This window comes from Aegilops tauschii, chromosome 3, assembly GCF_002575655.3.
Source record: "Aegilops tauschii subsp. strangulata cultivar AL8/78 chromosome 3, Aet v6.0, whole genome shotgun sequence".
NCBI classification, from domain to species: Eukaryota; Viridiplantae; Streptophyta; class Magnoliopsida; order Poales; family Poaceae; genus Aegilops; species Aegilops tauschii.
Genome location: NC_053037.3, coordinates 594,452,149 through 594,466,748, shown reverse-complemented (window position 1 = coordinate 594,466,748; position 14,600 = coordinate 594,452,149).

The window sequence follows — 14,600 nt, the reverse complement described above, 5'->3', positions numbered from 1 at the left end:
GAACAATAAAAAATTATAGATACGTTGGAGACGTATCAGCATCCCCAAGCTTAATTCCTGCTCGTCCTCGAGTAGGTAAATGATAAAAACAGAATTTTTGATCTGGAATGCTACCTAACATATTTATCCATGTAATCTTCTTTATTGTGGCAAGAATATTCAGATCCATAAGATTCAGAACAAAAGTTTAATAGTGACATGAAAACAATAATACTTCAAGCATACTAACAAAGCAATCATGTCTTCTCAAAATAACATGGCCAAAGCAAGCTATCCCTACAAAATCATATAGTCTGGCTATGCTCTATCTTCACCACACAAAGTATTTAAATCATGCACAACCCCGATGACAAGCCAAGCAATTGTTTCATACTTTTGGTGTTCTCAAACTTTTTCAATCTTCACGCAATACATGAGCGTGAGCCATGGACATAGCACTATAGGTGGAATAGAACGGTGGTTGTGGAGAAGACAAAAAGGAGAAGATAGTCTCACATCAACTAGGCGTATCAACGGGCTATGGAGATGCCCATCAATAGATATCAATGTGAGTGAGTAGGGATTGCCATGCAACGGATGCACTAGAGCTATAAGTGTATGAAAGCTCAACAAAAGAAACTAAGTGGGTGTGCATCCAACTCGCTTGCTCACGAAGACCTAGGGCATTTTGAGGAAGCCCATCATTGGAATATACAAGCCAAGTTCTATAATGAAAATTCCCACTAGTATATGAAAGTGACAACATAGGAGACTCTCTATCATGAAGATTATGGTGCTACTTTGAAGCACAAGTGTGGTAAAAGGATAGTAGCATTGTCCCTTCTCTCTTTTTCTCTCATTTTTTTAGGCCTTCTCCTTTTTTTGGCATCTTTTTTTTATTTAGTCCGGAGCCTCATCCCGACTTATGGGGGAATCATAGTCTCCATCATCCTTTCCTCACTTGGGACAATGCTCTAATAATGATGATCATCACACTTTTATTTACTTACAACTCAAGAATTACAACTCGATACTTAGAACAAAATATGACTCTATATGAATGCCTCCGGCGGTGTACCGGGATGTGCAATGACTCATGAGTGACATGTATGAAAGAATTATGAATGGTGGCTTTGCCGCAAATACAATGTCAACTACATGATCATGCAAAGCAATATGACAATGATGAAGCGTGTCATAATAAACGGAACGGTGGAAAGTTGCATGGCAATATATCTCGGAATGGCTATGGAAATGCCATAATAGGTAGGTATGGTGGCTGTTTTGAGGAAGGTATATGGTGGGTGTATGATACCGGCGAAAGGTGTGCGGTATTAGAGAGGCTAGCAATGGTGGAAGGGTGAGAGTGCGTATAATCCATGGACTCAACATTAGTCATAAAGAACTCATATACTTATGCAAAAATCTATTAGTTATCGAAACGAAGTACTACGCGCATGCTCCTAGGGGGATAGATTGGTCGGAAAAGACCATCGCTCGTCCCCGACCGCCACTCATAAGGAAGACAATCAATAAATAAATCATGCTCCGACTTCATCACATAACGGTTCACCACACGTGCATGCTACGGGAATCACAAACTTTAGAACAAGTATTTCTCAAATTCACAACTACTCAACTAGCATGACTCTAATATCACCATCTTCATATCTCAAAACAATTATCAAGTATCAAACTTCTCATAGTATTCAATGCACTTTATATGAAAGTTTTTATTATACCCATCTTGGATGCCCATCATATTAGGACTAAATTCATAACCAAAGCAATTACCATGCTTCTTTGGACTCTCAAAATAATATAAGTGAAGCACGAGAGTTCATCTATTTCTTCAAAATAAAACCACCATTGTGCTCTAAAAGATATAAGTGAAGCACTAGAGCAAACGACAAACTACTCCGAAAGATATAAGTGAAGATCAATGAGTAGTTGAATAATTATGTAACAATTTGAAGCCTCTCTAACATTTAAGAATTTCAGATCTTGGTATTTTATTCAAACAGCAATCAAAACAAAAGAAAATAAAATGACGCTCCAAGCAAAACACATATCATGTGGTGAATAAAAATATAGCTCCAAGTAAAGTTACCGATGAACGAGGACGAAAGAGGGGATGCCATCCGGGGCATCCCCACGCTTAGGCTCCTGGTTATCCTTGAATATTACCTTGGGGTGCCTTGGGCATCCCCAAGCTTAGGCTCTTGCCACTCTTTATTCCACAGTCCATCGAATCTTTACCCAAAACTTGAAAACTTCACAACACAAAACTCAACAGAAAACTCGTAAGCTCCGTTAGTATAAGAAAATAAAACCACCACTTAGGTACTGTTGTGAACTCATTCTTTATTTATATTGGTGTTAAACTTACTGTATTCCAACTTCTCTATGGTTTGTAAACTATTTTACTAGCCATAGAGTCATCAAAATAAGCAAACAACACACTAAAAACAGAATCTGTCAAAAACAGAACAGTCTGTAGTAATCTGTATCAAACGTATACTTCTGGAACTCGGAAAAGTCTACCAAAATAGGAAGACTTAGATAATTTGTTTATTGATCTACTGCAATTGGAATCATTATTTTATCACGTTCTGGTGATTTTTAACAATTGTTTTCGTGAGCTGAAAGTTTCTGGAATTTTCAGCAAGATCAAATAACTATCATCCAAGAAGATCCTATAGGTCTTACTTGGCACAAACACTAATTAAAACATAAAACCACATCTAACCAGAGGCTAGATCAAATATTTATTACTAAACAGAACCAAAAAGAAAGAACAAAAATAAAAAATTGGGTTGCCTCCCAACAAGCGCTAACGTTTAACGCCCCTAGCTAGGCATGATGATTTCAATGATGCTCACATAAAAGATAAGAATTGAAACATAAAGAGAGCATCATGAAGAATATGACTAGCACATTTAAGTCTAACCCACTTCCTATTCATAGGGATTTTGTGAGCAACCAACTTATGGGAACAATAATCAACTAGCATAGGAAGGCAAAACAAGCATAACTTCAAAACTTTAAGCACATAGAGAGGAAACTTGATATTATTGCAATTCCTACAAGCATATATTCCTCCCTCATAATAATTTTCAGTAGCATCATGAATGAATTCAACAATATAACCATCACATAAAGCATTCTTTTCATGATGCATAAGCATATAATTTTTATTACTCTCCACATAAGCAAATTTCTTCTCATGAATAGTAGTGGGAGCAAACTCAACAAAATAACTATTATGTGAGGCATAATCCAATTGAAAATTAAAATCAAGATGACAAGTTTCATGGTTATTTTTATTCTTTATAGCATACGTGTCATCACAATAATCATCATAAATAGGAGGCATGCTTTCATCATAATAAATTTGCTCATCAAAACTTCGGGGACTAAACATATCATCTTCATCAAACATAGCATCCCCAGGCTTGTGGCTTTGCATATCATTAGCATCATGGGTATTCAAAGAATTCAAACTAACAACATTGCAATCATGCTCATCATTCACATATTTTATGCCAAGCATTCTAGGTAATTCTTCTTCTAGTACTTGAGCACTATTTTCCTTCCCATCATTTTCACGAAAGACATTAAAAAGATGAAGCATATGAGGCACCCTTAATTCCATTTTTTTTGTAGTTTTCTTTTATAAACTAATCTAGTGATAAAACAAGAAACTAAAAGATTCGATTGCAAGATCTAAAGATATACCTTCAAGCACTCACCTCCCCGGCAACGGCGCCAGAAAAGAGCTTGATGTCTACTACGCAACCTTCTTCTTGTAGACGTTGTTGGGCCTCCAAGTGCAGAGGTTTGTAGGACAGTAGCAAATTTCCCTCAAGTGGATGACCTAAGGTTTATCAATCCGTGGGAGGCGTAGGATGAAGATGGTCCATCTCAAGCAACCCTGCAACCAAATAACAAAGAGTCTCTTGTGTCCCCAACACACCCAATACAATGGTAAATTGTATAGGTGCACTAGTTCGGCGAAGAGATGGTGATACAAGTGCAATATGGATGGTAGATATAGGTTTTTGTAATCTAAAAATATAAAAACAGCAAGGTAACTAATGATAAAAGTGAGCGCAAACGGTATTGCAATGCTAGGAAACAAGGCCTAGGGTTCAAACTTTCACTAGTGCAAGTTCTCTCAACAATAATAACATAATTGGATCATATAACTATCCCTCAACATGCAACAAAGAGTCACTCCAAAGTCACTAATAGCGGAGAACAAACGAAGAGATTATTGTAGGGTACGAAACCACCTCAAAGTTATTCTTTCGGATCGATCTATTCAAGAGTTCGTACTAGAATAACACCTTAAGACACAAATCAACCAAAACCCTAATGTCACCTAGATACTCCAATGTCACCTCAAGTATCCGTGGGTATGACTATACGGTATGCATCACACAATCTCAGATTCATCTACTCAAACCAACACAAAGTACTTCAAAGAGTGCCCCAAAGTTTCTACCGGAGAGTCAAGACGAAAACGTGTGCCAACCCCTATGCATAGGTTCATGGGTGGAACCCGCCAGTTGATCACCAAAACATACATCAAGTGGATCACGTGATATCCCATTGTCACCACAGATAAGCACGGCAAGACATACATCAAGTGTTCTCAAATCCTTAAAGACTCAATCCGATAAGATAACTTCAAAGGGAAAACTCAATCCATTACAAGAGAGTAGAGGGGGAGAAACATCATAAGATCCAACTATAATAGCAAAGCTCGTGATACATCAAGATCGTATCACCTCAAGAACACGAGAGAGAGAGAGAGAGAGAGAGATCAAACACATAGCTACTGGTACATACCCTCAGCCCCGAGGGTGAACTACTCCCTCCTCGTCATGGAGAGCGCCGGGATGATGAAGATGGCCACCGGTGAGGGTTCCCCCCCTCCAGCAGGGTGCCGGAACAGGGTCCCGATTGGTTTTTGGTGGCTACAGAGGCTTGCGGCAGCGGAACTCCCGATCTATTCTGTTCCCCGATGGTTTTAGGGTATATGGATATATATATATATATAGGTGAAATAAATACATCAGGGGAGCCACGAGAGGCCCACGAGGGTGGAGGGCACGTTGCTTCCCTTACGTACACTCCAAGTCTTCTGGATTGCTTCCGTTCCAAAAATAACTCTCCCGAAGGTTTCATTCCGTTTGGACTCCGTTTGATATTCCTTTTCTGCGAAACACTAAAACAAGGGGAAAAACAGGAACTCGCACTGGGCTCTGGGTTAATAGGTCAGTCCCAAAAATAATATAAAAGTGTTTAATAAAGCACATAAATCGCCAAAACAGATAATATAATAGCATGGAACAATCAAAAATTATAGATACGTTGGAGACGTATCATCCAACCCTATGAGAAGAATGGAAAGCTTAAGTATATCCCTTGAATTTTCAAGCAATGAAGTTGTCATAAAAACTTACGGGAGACGCTGCGTGGGTACAGTCGAGGCCGAGGTCGTCGGTCATTTTTGGCCACGTCTTTTGGGACTTGAACAGCAGCTTCCACATGTCTTCGTGCTTCGTGCTGAAGAATCGCTGCAAGGTCTGATGAAGCTATGTACCTAGGGTAGGGTCATAGGCCTGACCTTGACGCCCTCCCCTAGGACATTACCCTAAAGTCAGAAGCATTCAAGGGATACCATCATCCACTCGACTAGAAGCATTCCACTCGGTAGATTCAAGTTCACTCGACCGTAACAGGAATCACTCGACAGACAGGAGACCTTAAGTCACTCTGAATAGCAATGGTCAGACGTTTATTCTGTAGACTTAATGGACATTTATGTCACTTTATTACTGGCGTTACCAGAAACGCCCCATCTTTATGTACCTTAAACCCTGTGTAACTAAGGGCGGGAGGGGTCTGGCGAACTCTATATAAGCCACCCCTTTCCTCAGGGACAAGGGTTCGCACCCCCTATAACTCCACACACATATAATCCAGTCGACCGCCTCCGGGCACCGATAGGGCTATTACTTCCACCGTGAAGGGCCTGAACTCGTGAACCTTGTGTGTACAACTTCACCATAGCTGGGATCTTGCCTCCTCATACCTACCCCCCATTCTACTGTCAGTCTTAGAACCACGACAGTTGGTGCCCACCGTGGGGCAGGTGTCTTAGCGACTTTTTGGTGAGGTTGCAATTTTTCCGATTCCCATCATCATGGTTTCCGGAGGTGGATTGGCTGAGGGCCGCGAGATCCGTCTCGGCGCGCTCGTCTTCGTTGCCGACGACTCCGCCTGGCTTCAGGAAGCTCCCCTCGACGTCGAGACGCTCCCCGTCCGCGGGGCGACGCACTTCCGCGCGTGCGTTCGCGGCGTACTTCTCCGGCAGCGGTCGACCCAGTATCGGTCGGCTCCCGTGGCATCCTCGCTCCCATCTGTTCACGGACGCAAGCGATCCGGTCGGTCACGGCTTCAGCGGTGGGTGAAACACGTAGTGGCCCGTCAGTCGGCCACCCCACAGGTCGCGGCAATCAAGCACGACGAAACTCTCTACGGCCTGTTCGACTGGCTCCGTCGAGACCGCATCCGAGTGCGATAGCAGCGATCCTGCGGCTGAAGTCTTGATGGTCGATGGACCACGTAGTCCTCCTGGCTTCCCCCGCGACGACGGCGGTGATGGTGGCGGCGATCCGTCACGTGTTCACGAGGAGTACCATTCCGAACCCCTTTCTTCGCAGCAGAGGGAAGAGCTTCACCGCTGCAACATGGATGCACTCAACACACCCATCGTCGGGGAAACCTCCGAGGCCCGGTCCTTGGAGGAGGCGCGCCTGGCCAACCTAGCTGAGCGCACTCGACTGGAGAATCTTCAGCATGCACTCGACGAGCGTGCTCGGCAGCGGATTCCTCAGTCCAGTCGACGACAGCTTTTTCTGCCTCAACCTCAGGTATACGGCACCCGATTCAAAATCTCACTGCAGCAGCCCGTATAGCAGAGTCAATTCAGCCTTCCCAGTCAGAGGCTGGCCGAGGTTTGATGCAGATCCGGGCCTTACTCTGGGCAGCAGGAGAGCAGAACACAGAAGTGTCTCAGTCGTGGAATAGGATTCATAGCAGGTCTGTGATGGCAGATACAGTTCAGTCGGCCCACAGCCCAAGATCGCCCCCGCGGCGTGAGGGACGTGGGCACCGGCAGGATCAGTACAAAAACCACGAGCAGTATGATCACCGACTCGGCCGTGATGACCATCGCCGAGTGCCCACACCTCCTCCAAGGAGTGGATCATATGTGCCTCGGCAATATGATGACAGACACCCTCACAGTGGCGAGCGAAGAATACCAGTCGACCCAAGGGAGCCAGGCTTTGATGCGAGATCTATTCTCATTCAAGGTCTAGTCGACAGGAACAGAGCACACAGAGAGGGCCTTAACAGAGATCGCCTGACTGGCAGCAGAGTTCATGTTTCAGGCCCAGAGTGTTTCAGCAGAGCCATCAGAGCCGTGGTGATTCCTCCCAACTTCAGGTTGGCGACTGGAGTCAGCAAGTTCACTGGTGAGTCCAAGCCTGGCACTTGGCTCGAGGATTACCGAGTGGCTATGCAGATTGGTGGCGACAATGATGAAGTGGCCATGAAGCATCTTCCTCTGATGTTGGAAGGTTCAGCCAGAGCATGGTTGACTCAGTTAGCACCTGGCAGTATATTCAGTTGGGAGGAACTTGCCCGAGTGTTTGTTAGAACTTTTGAGGGTACTTGCAAGCGGCCAGCAGGGTTAACAGAATTGCAGCATTGCGTGCAAAAACCGAATGAAACTCTGAGAGATTACATTCAGAGGTGGACCACTTTGCATCACACAGTGGAAAATGTGTCCCAGCATCAAGCAGTTTGTGCCTTCAAGGAAGGCGTTGTATCGAGAACTGGTTCTGAAATTCGGTCGGACGGGAGATATGTCTCTGACTCGGATGATGGAAATAGCCACTCGGTACACTAATGGAGAAGAAGATGATCGACTCTGCAGTGGAAAGAGCAAACCAGTCGGTCAGGACACCGGTGGAGGCAATTCCAATCGGAAACAGAAGCGTAAAGCTGAGCCTGCAGGACCTGGTGAAACTGCGGCAGCGATTCAAGGAAAGTTTAAAGGGAAACCTAAGGGGCCCTGGACCCCCAAGAAAGTGAAAGATCAAGCCGGAAATGATGTGTTGGATTTGCCATGTCACATTCACACCAAGAAGGATGAAGAAGGCAATCTGATTTATCCTAAGCATACCACTCGGCAGTGTTGGGTTCTGATCCAGCAATTCCGAGAGAAATAGCCTAATGAGAAGGAAAAGGAATCAGAGAAGGATGAGGACAAAGAGGAAGATGATGGTTTTCCCAATGTCAATTCCACCCTAGTGATTTTTGCTGATGTTGAGAGCAAAAGTCGACTGAAAGTGATCAACAGAGAAGTGAATATGGTTGCTCCGGCAATGACAACATCCCTGAAGTGGTCACAAACACCTATCACATTCGACCAGTCTGATCACCCTGCTCGCATAGCCACCCCTGGGAGGCAAGCGTTGGTGGTCGACCCAGTTGTTGGAGGCACTCGACTGACCAAAGTGCTAATGGATGGTGGTAGCGGCCTGAATATCCTTTATGCTGAAACCTTGAAGGGGATGGGCATTCCGATGTCCAAACTTAGTGAGAGCAACATGAGCTTTCACGGCGTCATCCCTAGCAAGAAGGCTGAATCACTCGGCCAGATAACCCTTGACGTGGTTTTCGGTTATTTAAAGAATTACCGTAAGGAAAAGTTGACATTTGAAGTAGTGGATTTCCGGAGTGCTTATCACGCTATTTTGGGGAGGCTGGCGTATGCACGATTCATGGCCCGACCATGTTACGTGTATCTCAAGTTGAAAATGCCTGGTCCCAGAGGAGTGATCACGGTCACTGGCAATCGGCAGAAGGCAGAGGAATTCTTCCAGAAGGGTTCTAAAATTGCCGATGCCCAAATGGCAGCAGTTGAAATGCAAGAGTATCAGAAAAATGCAGATCCGAGTGATTTATTGCGAGCCAAGAAGCCTGCCACAGATTCTGCGTTTCAGTCGTCCGGTGAAACAAAGCCGATTCATATTCACCCGACCGATCCTAATGCTGCTCCTACTCATATCTCAACATCACTCGACAGCAAATAGGAAGAAGCGCTCATCAAGTTCCTCCGTGAGAACTGGGACATCTTTGCATGGAAACCTTCTGACATGCCGGGTGTACCCAGGGGACTGGCTGAGCACCGTTTGCGAGTCGACCCGAAAGTGAAACCAGTCAAGGAACCTCTTCGACGGTCTGCCGTACAGAAGAGAAACGCAATTGGCGAAGAAGTGGCTCGGCTCCTAGCAGCTAAGTTCATTCGAGAGATTTACCACTCCGAGTGGCTCGCCAATGTTGTCATGGTTCCCAAGAAGGACGACTCACTTCGTATGTGCATTGAATTCAAGCATATCAATCGGGCCTGCCCGAAAGATCATTTCCCTCTCCCCCGTATCGACCAAATCATAGACTCGACTGCGGGGTGTGAGCGTTTGTCTTTTCTGGACGCCCATTCCGGGTATCATCAGATCCGACTGTATGGACCCGATGAGATAAAAACAGCTTTCATCACTCCATTCGGGTGCTTTTGTTATGTCACCATGTCATTCGGTCTCAAGAACGCTGGTGCCACATTTATGAGGACGATTCAGAAGTGTCTGCTCACTCAAATCAGTCGGAATGTGGAAGCATATATGGATGATATTGTGGTCAAGTCGCGTAAAGGTTCCGACCTGCTGACTGACCTCGCTGAAACCTTTGCCAACCTGAGAAGATATGATATCAAGCTTAATCCGTCGAAATGCACATTCGGAGTTCCAGGAGGAAAGTTACTTGGTTTTCTCGTTTCCGAACGAGGGATCGACGCGAACCCAGAGAAAGTTGGGACCATACTCCGGATGAAACGCCCTATGCGTGTGCATGACGTTCAGAAGCTTACTGGTTGCTTGGCCGCCTTGAGTCGATTCATCTCTCGCCTCGATGAAAAGGCATTGCCTCTTTACCAACTGATGAAGAAATCTGACAAGTTCGAGTGGACTCCTGAAGCTGATGCAACGTTTGCAGAACTCAAAACCCTGCTTTCCACCCAGCCGGTGCTTGCTGCCCCAATTAGCAAAGAGCCTTTACTGCTTTATATTGCAGCCACTGGACAAGTTGTCAGTACAGTGCTCACGGTCGAGCGGGAAGAAGAAGGAAAAGCCTATAAAGTTCAGCGCACAGTGTACTATATTTCTGAAGTCTTGACTCCATCCAAGCAAAGATATCCACATTATCAGAAGCTTGTTTATGGAATTTACATGACCACGAAGAAGGTTGCACATTATTTATCTGATCACTCCATTACGGTCGTTAGCGACGCACCATTGTCAGAAATTCTGAACAACAGAGATGCAACTGGTCGAGTGGCAAAGTGGGCGATTGAACTCCTTCCCTTGGATATCAAGTTTGAGGCAAAGAAAGCTATCAAGTCCCAAGCGATAGCAGATTTCCTCGCTGAGTGGGTTGAACAGCAACAACCGACTCAGATTCACTCGGAGCATTGGACCATGTTCTTTGATGGATCCAAGATGTTGAATGGTTCTGGTGCTGGGGTGGTATTAGTATCCCCCCGAGGAGACAGACTCAGCTATGTTCTTCAGATTCATTTTGATTCCTCCAACAACGAAGCTGAATATGAAGCACTTCTGTACGGGTTGCGTATGGCCATTTCACTCGGCGTCCGTCGCCTAATGGTCTACGGCGACTCAGATTTGGTGGTTAATCAAGTAATGAAGGAGTGGGACGTCAGAAGCCCAGCTATGACTGGTTATTGTAATGCAGTGAGAAAATTGGAAAAGAAGTTTGAAGGGTTAGAGCTCCACCATATACCCCGACTGAAAAATCAAGCTGCTGATGACTTGGCAAAGATAGGTTCCAAGAGAGAGACCATTCCCAGCAATGTGTTTTTGGAACATATTCACACACCTTCAGTTCAGGAAGATCCTTTCACTGAAGAGCCCCCACAGCCTAAGAGTACCACTGATCCGACTGAAGTCGAAGTCCCAGCCGTGGTCGACTTGATCATGGAGGTTTTGGTCGTCACCCCCGACTGGACAGTGCCATACATTGCATACATTCTTAGGAAGGAACTCCCAAAGGATGAAGAAGAGGCTCGACAGATCGTCTGTCGATCCAAAGCCTTAACTGTAATAAGAGGACAGCTATTCAGAGAAAGTGTAACTGGAGTCAGCCAGAAATGCATCACGCCAGAAGAAGGCCGAATGATCCTCAATGATATTCACTCGGGGACCTGTGGTCACCATGCGTCCTCTCGGACCATCGTGGCCAAAGCATACCGAGCCGGATTTTACTTGACACATGCCAATGAGATGGCGAAAGAAATAGTAGACAAATGTGAAGGCTGTCAGTTCTACTCCAACATGTCCCACAAACCCGCATCAGCCTTGAAGACCATTCCACTCGTCTGTTCATTCGCTGTTTGGGGATTAGACATGGTTGGGCCCCTGAGGACTGCAGAAGTGGTTTCACTCATGTGCTCGTAGCAGTCGACAAGTTCACCAAATGGATTGAGGATAAGCCCATCAAGAACCTCGAAGCGAGTACCGCTGTCAGCTTCATCAGAGAGTTAACTTTCAGATATGGAGTCCCAAACAGCATTATCACGGATAATGGATCAAACTTCGATTCGGATGAATTCAGAGCTTTCTGTGCTTCCCAAGGCACTCGGGTCGACTATGCTTCAGTCGCCCAGCCACAGTCGAATGGACAAGCAGAAAGAGCAAATGGTTTGATCCTCAAAGGGCTGAAACCCCGACTGATGCGTGATCTAAAGCATGCTACAGGAGCTTGGGTTGATGAACTGCCGTCAGTACTTTGGGGATTGAGAACAACTCCAAATCGGTCAACTGGTCGAACCCCGTTCTTCCTTGTCTACGGAGCTGAGGCTGTGCTCCCAAGTGACTTGTTCACAATGCACCCCGAGTAGAACTTTTCTCAGAAGTTGAAGCAGAGCAGGAACGGCAAGATGCTGTTGATCTTCTAGAAGAAGAAAGAGAGATGGCCTTGATCAGGTCGACCATCTATCAGCAAGATCTCCGTCGATTCCATGCTAGAAACGTGAAAGGTCGGGCATTTCAAGAGGGAGACCTGGTTCTTCGAGTGGATCAGCAGAAACCACACAAGCTCGCTCCTGCTTGGGAAGGCCCCTTCATCATCACCAAAGTGCTCCACAACGGAGCGTATCACCTCTACAGCGTCGATCACAAGAAGGACAAGCCACGCGCTTGGAATGCAGAGTTGCTCCGCTGTTTTTATACTTAAGCACTCAGTCTGTTGAGATGTAATAAGAAATAACTTTTAGTTTGTTTATCAAAGACAGAGTTTTACAGTCCTCTGAAATGATTGTCATTTCTTATTCATATGTTTAAAATCCCCCAGTGGGTGGCTTAGCCGCGAATCTGTTTCGCCTAAGTCTAAAAAATCCTACCGAGTGGTGAGCAAGCCTCTCACTCGGGGGCTTAGCCGAATCTGTTTCGCCTAAGTCTAAAAAATCCTACCGACTGGTGAGCAAGCCTCTCACTCGGGGGCTTAGCTGCGAATCCGTTTCGCCTAAGTTTGAAAAATCCTACCGAGTGGTGAGCAAATCTCTCACTCGGGGGCTTAGCTGCAGTCCAGTACTCGCCTAAGTTTGAAAAATCCTACCGAGTGGTGAGCAAATCTCTCACTCGGGGGCTTAGCTGCAGTCTAGTACTCGCCTAAGTTTGAAAAACCCTACCGAGTGGTGAGAAAATCTCTCACTCGGTGGCTTAGCTGCAGTCCAGTACTCGCCTAAGTTTGAAAATCCTACCGAGTGAAGAGCAACCCTCTCACTCGTGGGCTTAGCTGCAGTCCAGTACTCGCCTAAGTTCGAAAAATCCTACCGAGTGGTGAGCAACCCTCTCACTCGGGGGCTTAGCTGCAGTCCAGTACTCGCCTAAGTTTGAAAAATCCTACCGAGTGGTGAGCAACCCTCTCACTCGGGGGCTTAGCTGCAGTCCAGTACTCGCCTAAGTTTGAAAAATCCTACCGAGTGGTGAGCAACACTCTCACTCGGGAGCTTAGATTAAGTCCAGTACTCGCCTAAGTTTGAAAATCCTACCGAGTGAAGAGCAACCCTCTCACTCGGGGGCTTAGCTACAGTCCAGTACTCGCCTAAGTTTGAAAATCCTACCGAGTGAAGAGCAACCCTCTCACTCGGGGGCTTAGCTGCAGTCCAGTACTCGCCTAAGTTTGAAAAATCCTACCGAGTGGTGAGCAACCCTCTCACTCGGGGGTTTAGTTGCAGTCCAGTACTCTCCTAAGTTTGAAAATCCTACCGACCTCTCACTCGGGGGCTTAGCTGCAGTCCAGTACTCGCCTAAGTTTGAAACACGTTCCGAGTGAGAACCGATCTTCTTGCTCGGGGACTTGACCACACACTCCATCCTGATCAGCAAGGACGATGAGGTGCAGGTCGACTGTGACCTTCTCCTCAGAGCTGCGCCATAAGTACAATGTGCGCTCCATCCCGATCCGCAAGGACGACGAGGTGCAGGTCGACTGTAACCTTCTCCTCAGAACTGCGCCATAAGTACAATGAGCGCTCCATCCCGATCCGCAAGGATGACGAGGTGCAGGTCGACTATTACCTTCTCCTCAGAGCTGCATCACAAGTACAAGGACTATCCCGAGTGGAGGACAAGTTCCACTCGAAGGCAAACACAAGCAAATTCAGAGGAAAACCAAAGTTCAGATAAATCCTAAGGTTCCATACCACGGATTAAAGTACTCGGGCATCAGGCCCGAAGGAGTTTAACGGTTACAAAATCACTCGGCATTCCGAGGCAAATTTAAGGTGAGGCATAAAGTTTGTTCACTCTGCAGGAGGTGGGCTAGCGGGCTCGACGAACTCGTCCAGGTCGATTCCGTCAGCAATCCGAGTGGCGGTAGCAACGAAGGTTTCCATGAAGGATTGGAAGTCGTGCCTTTTTGTATTGGCAACCTTGATTGCTGCTAGCTTCTCTTCTTGCGCTTCCTTGCAGTGGACACGAACCAGAGACAGAGCCACATCAGCACCGCATCGAGCAGAAGACTTCTTCCATTCCTGCACTCGACCGGCAACCTCATTAAGTCGAGCCATCAGAGACTCAAGGTCATTTTGGAGCGTCACCCTTGGCCAGTGTGCTATGTCGATTCGCAACACCGCGACTTTCAGTCGAGCAAGGTAGTCGACAACACCAGCGACACGGGATTCCAGTCGGAGCATGTTCATGGCAGCTTCGTCCTTCACAGGAGAGAGGATGGGATCCAAGCTTGTCTCAACTCGCCCAGTCTCTTCCTCGAAGTTCTGGCAAAATTCTGCACACACAATACAACGATGAGTCAATGGTTATATATCGAGTCGACAGCAACAAGTCAGTCGGACAAAGGAAAGCACCTTCAAGCATGATGAACAGCTTCTTAGCAAGCCATCCCAGATAGTTCTCCAGGTCGTCCCGCTTGCGAGCAATGCCTTCCATTTTTCGGTCAGATTGTTC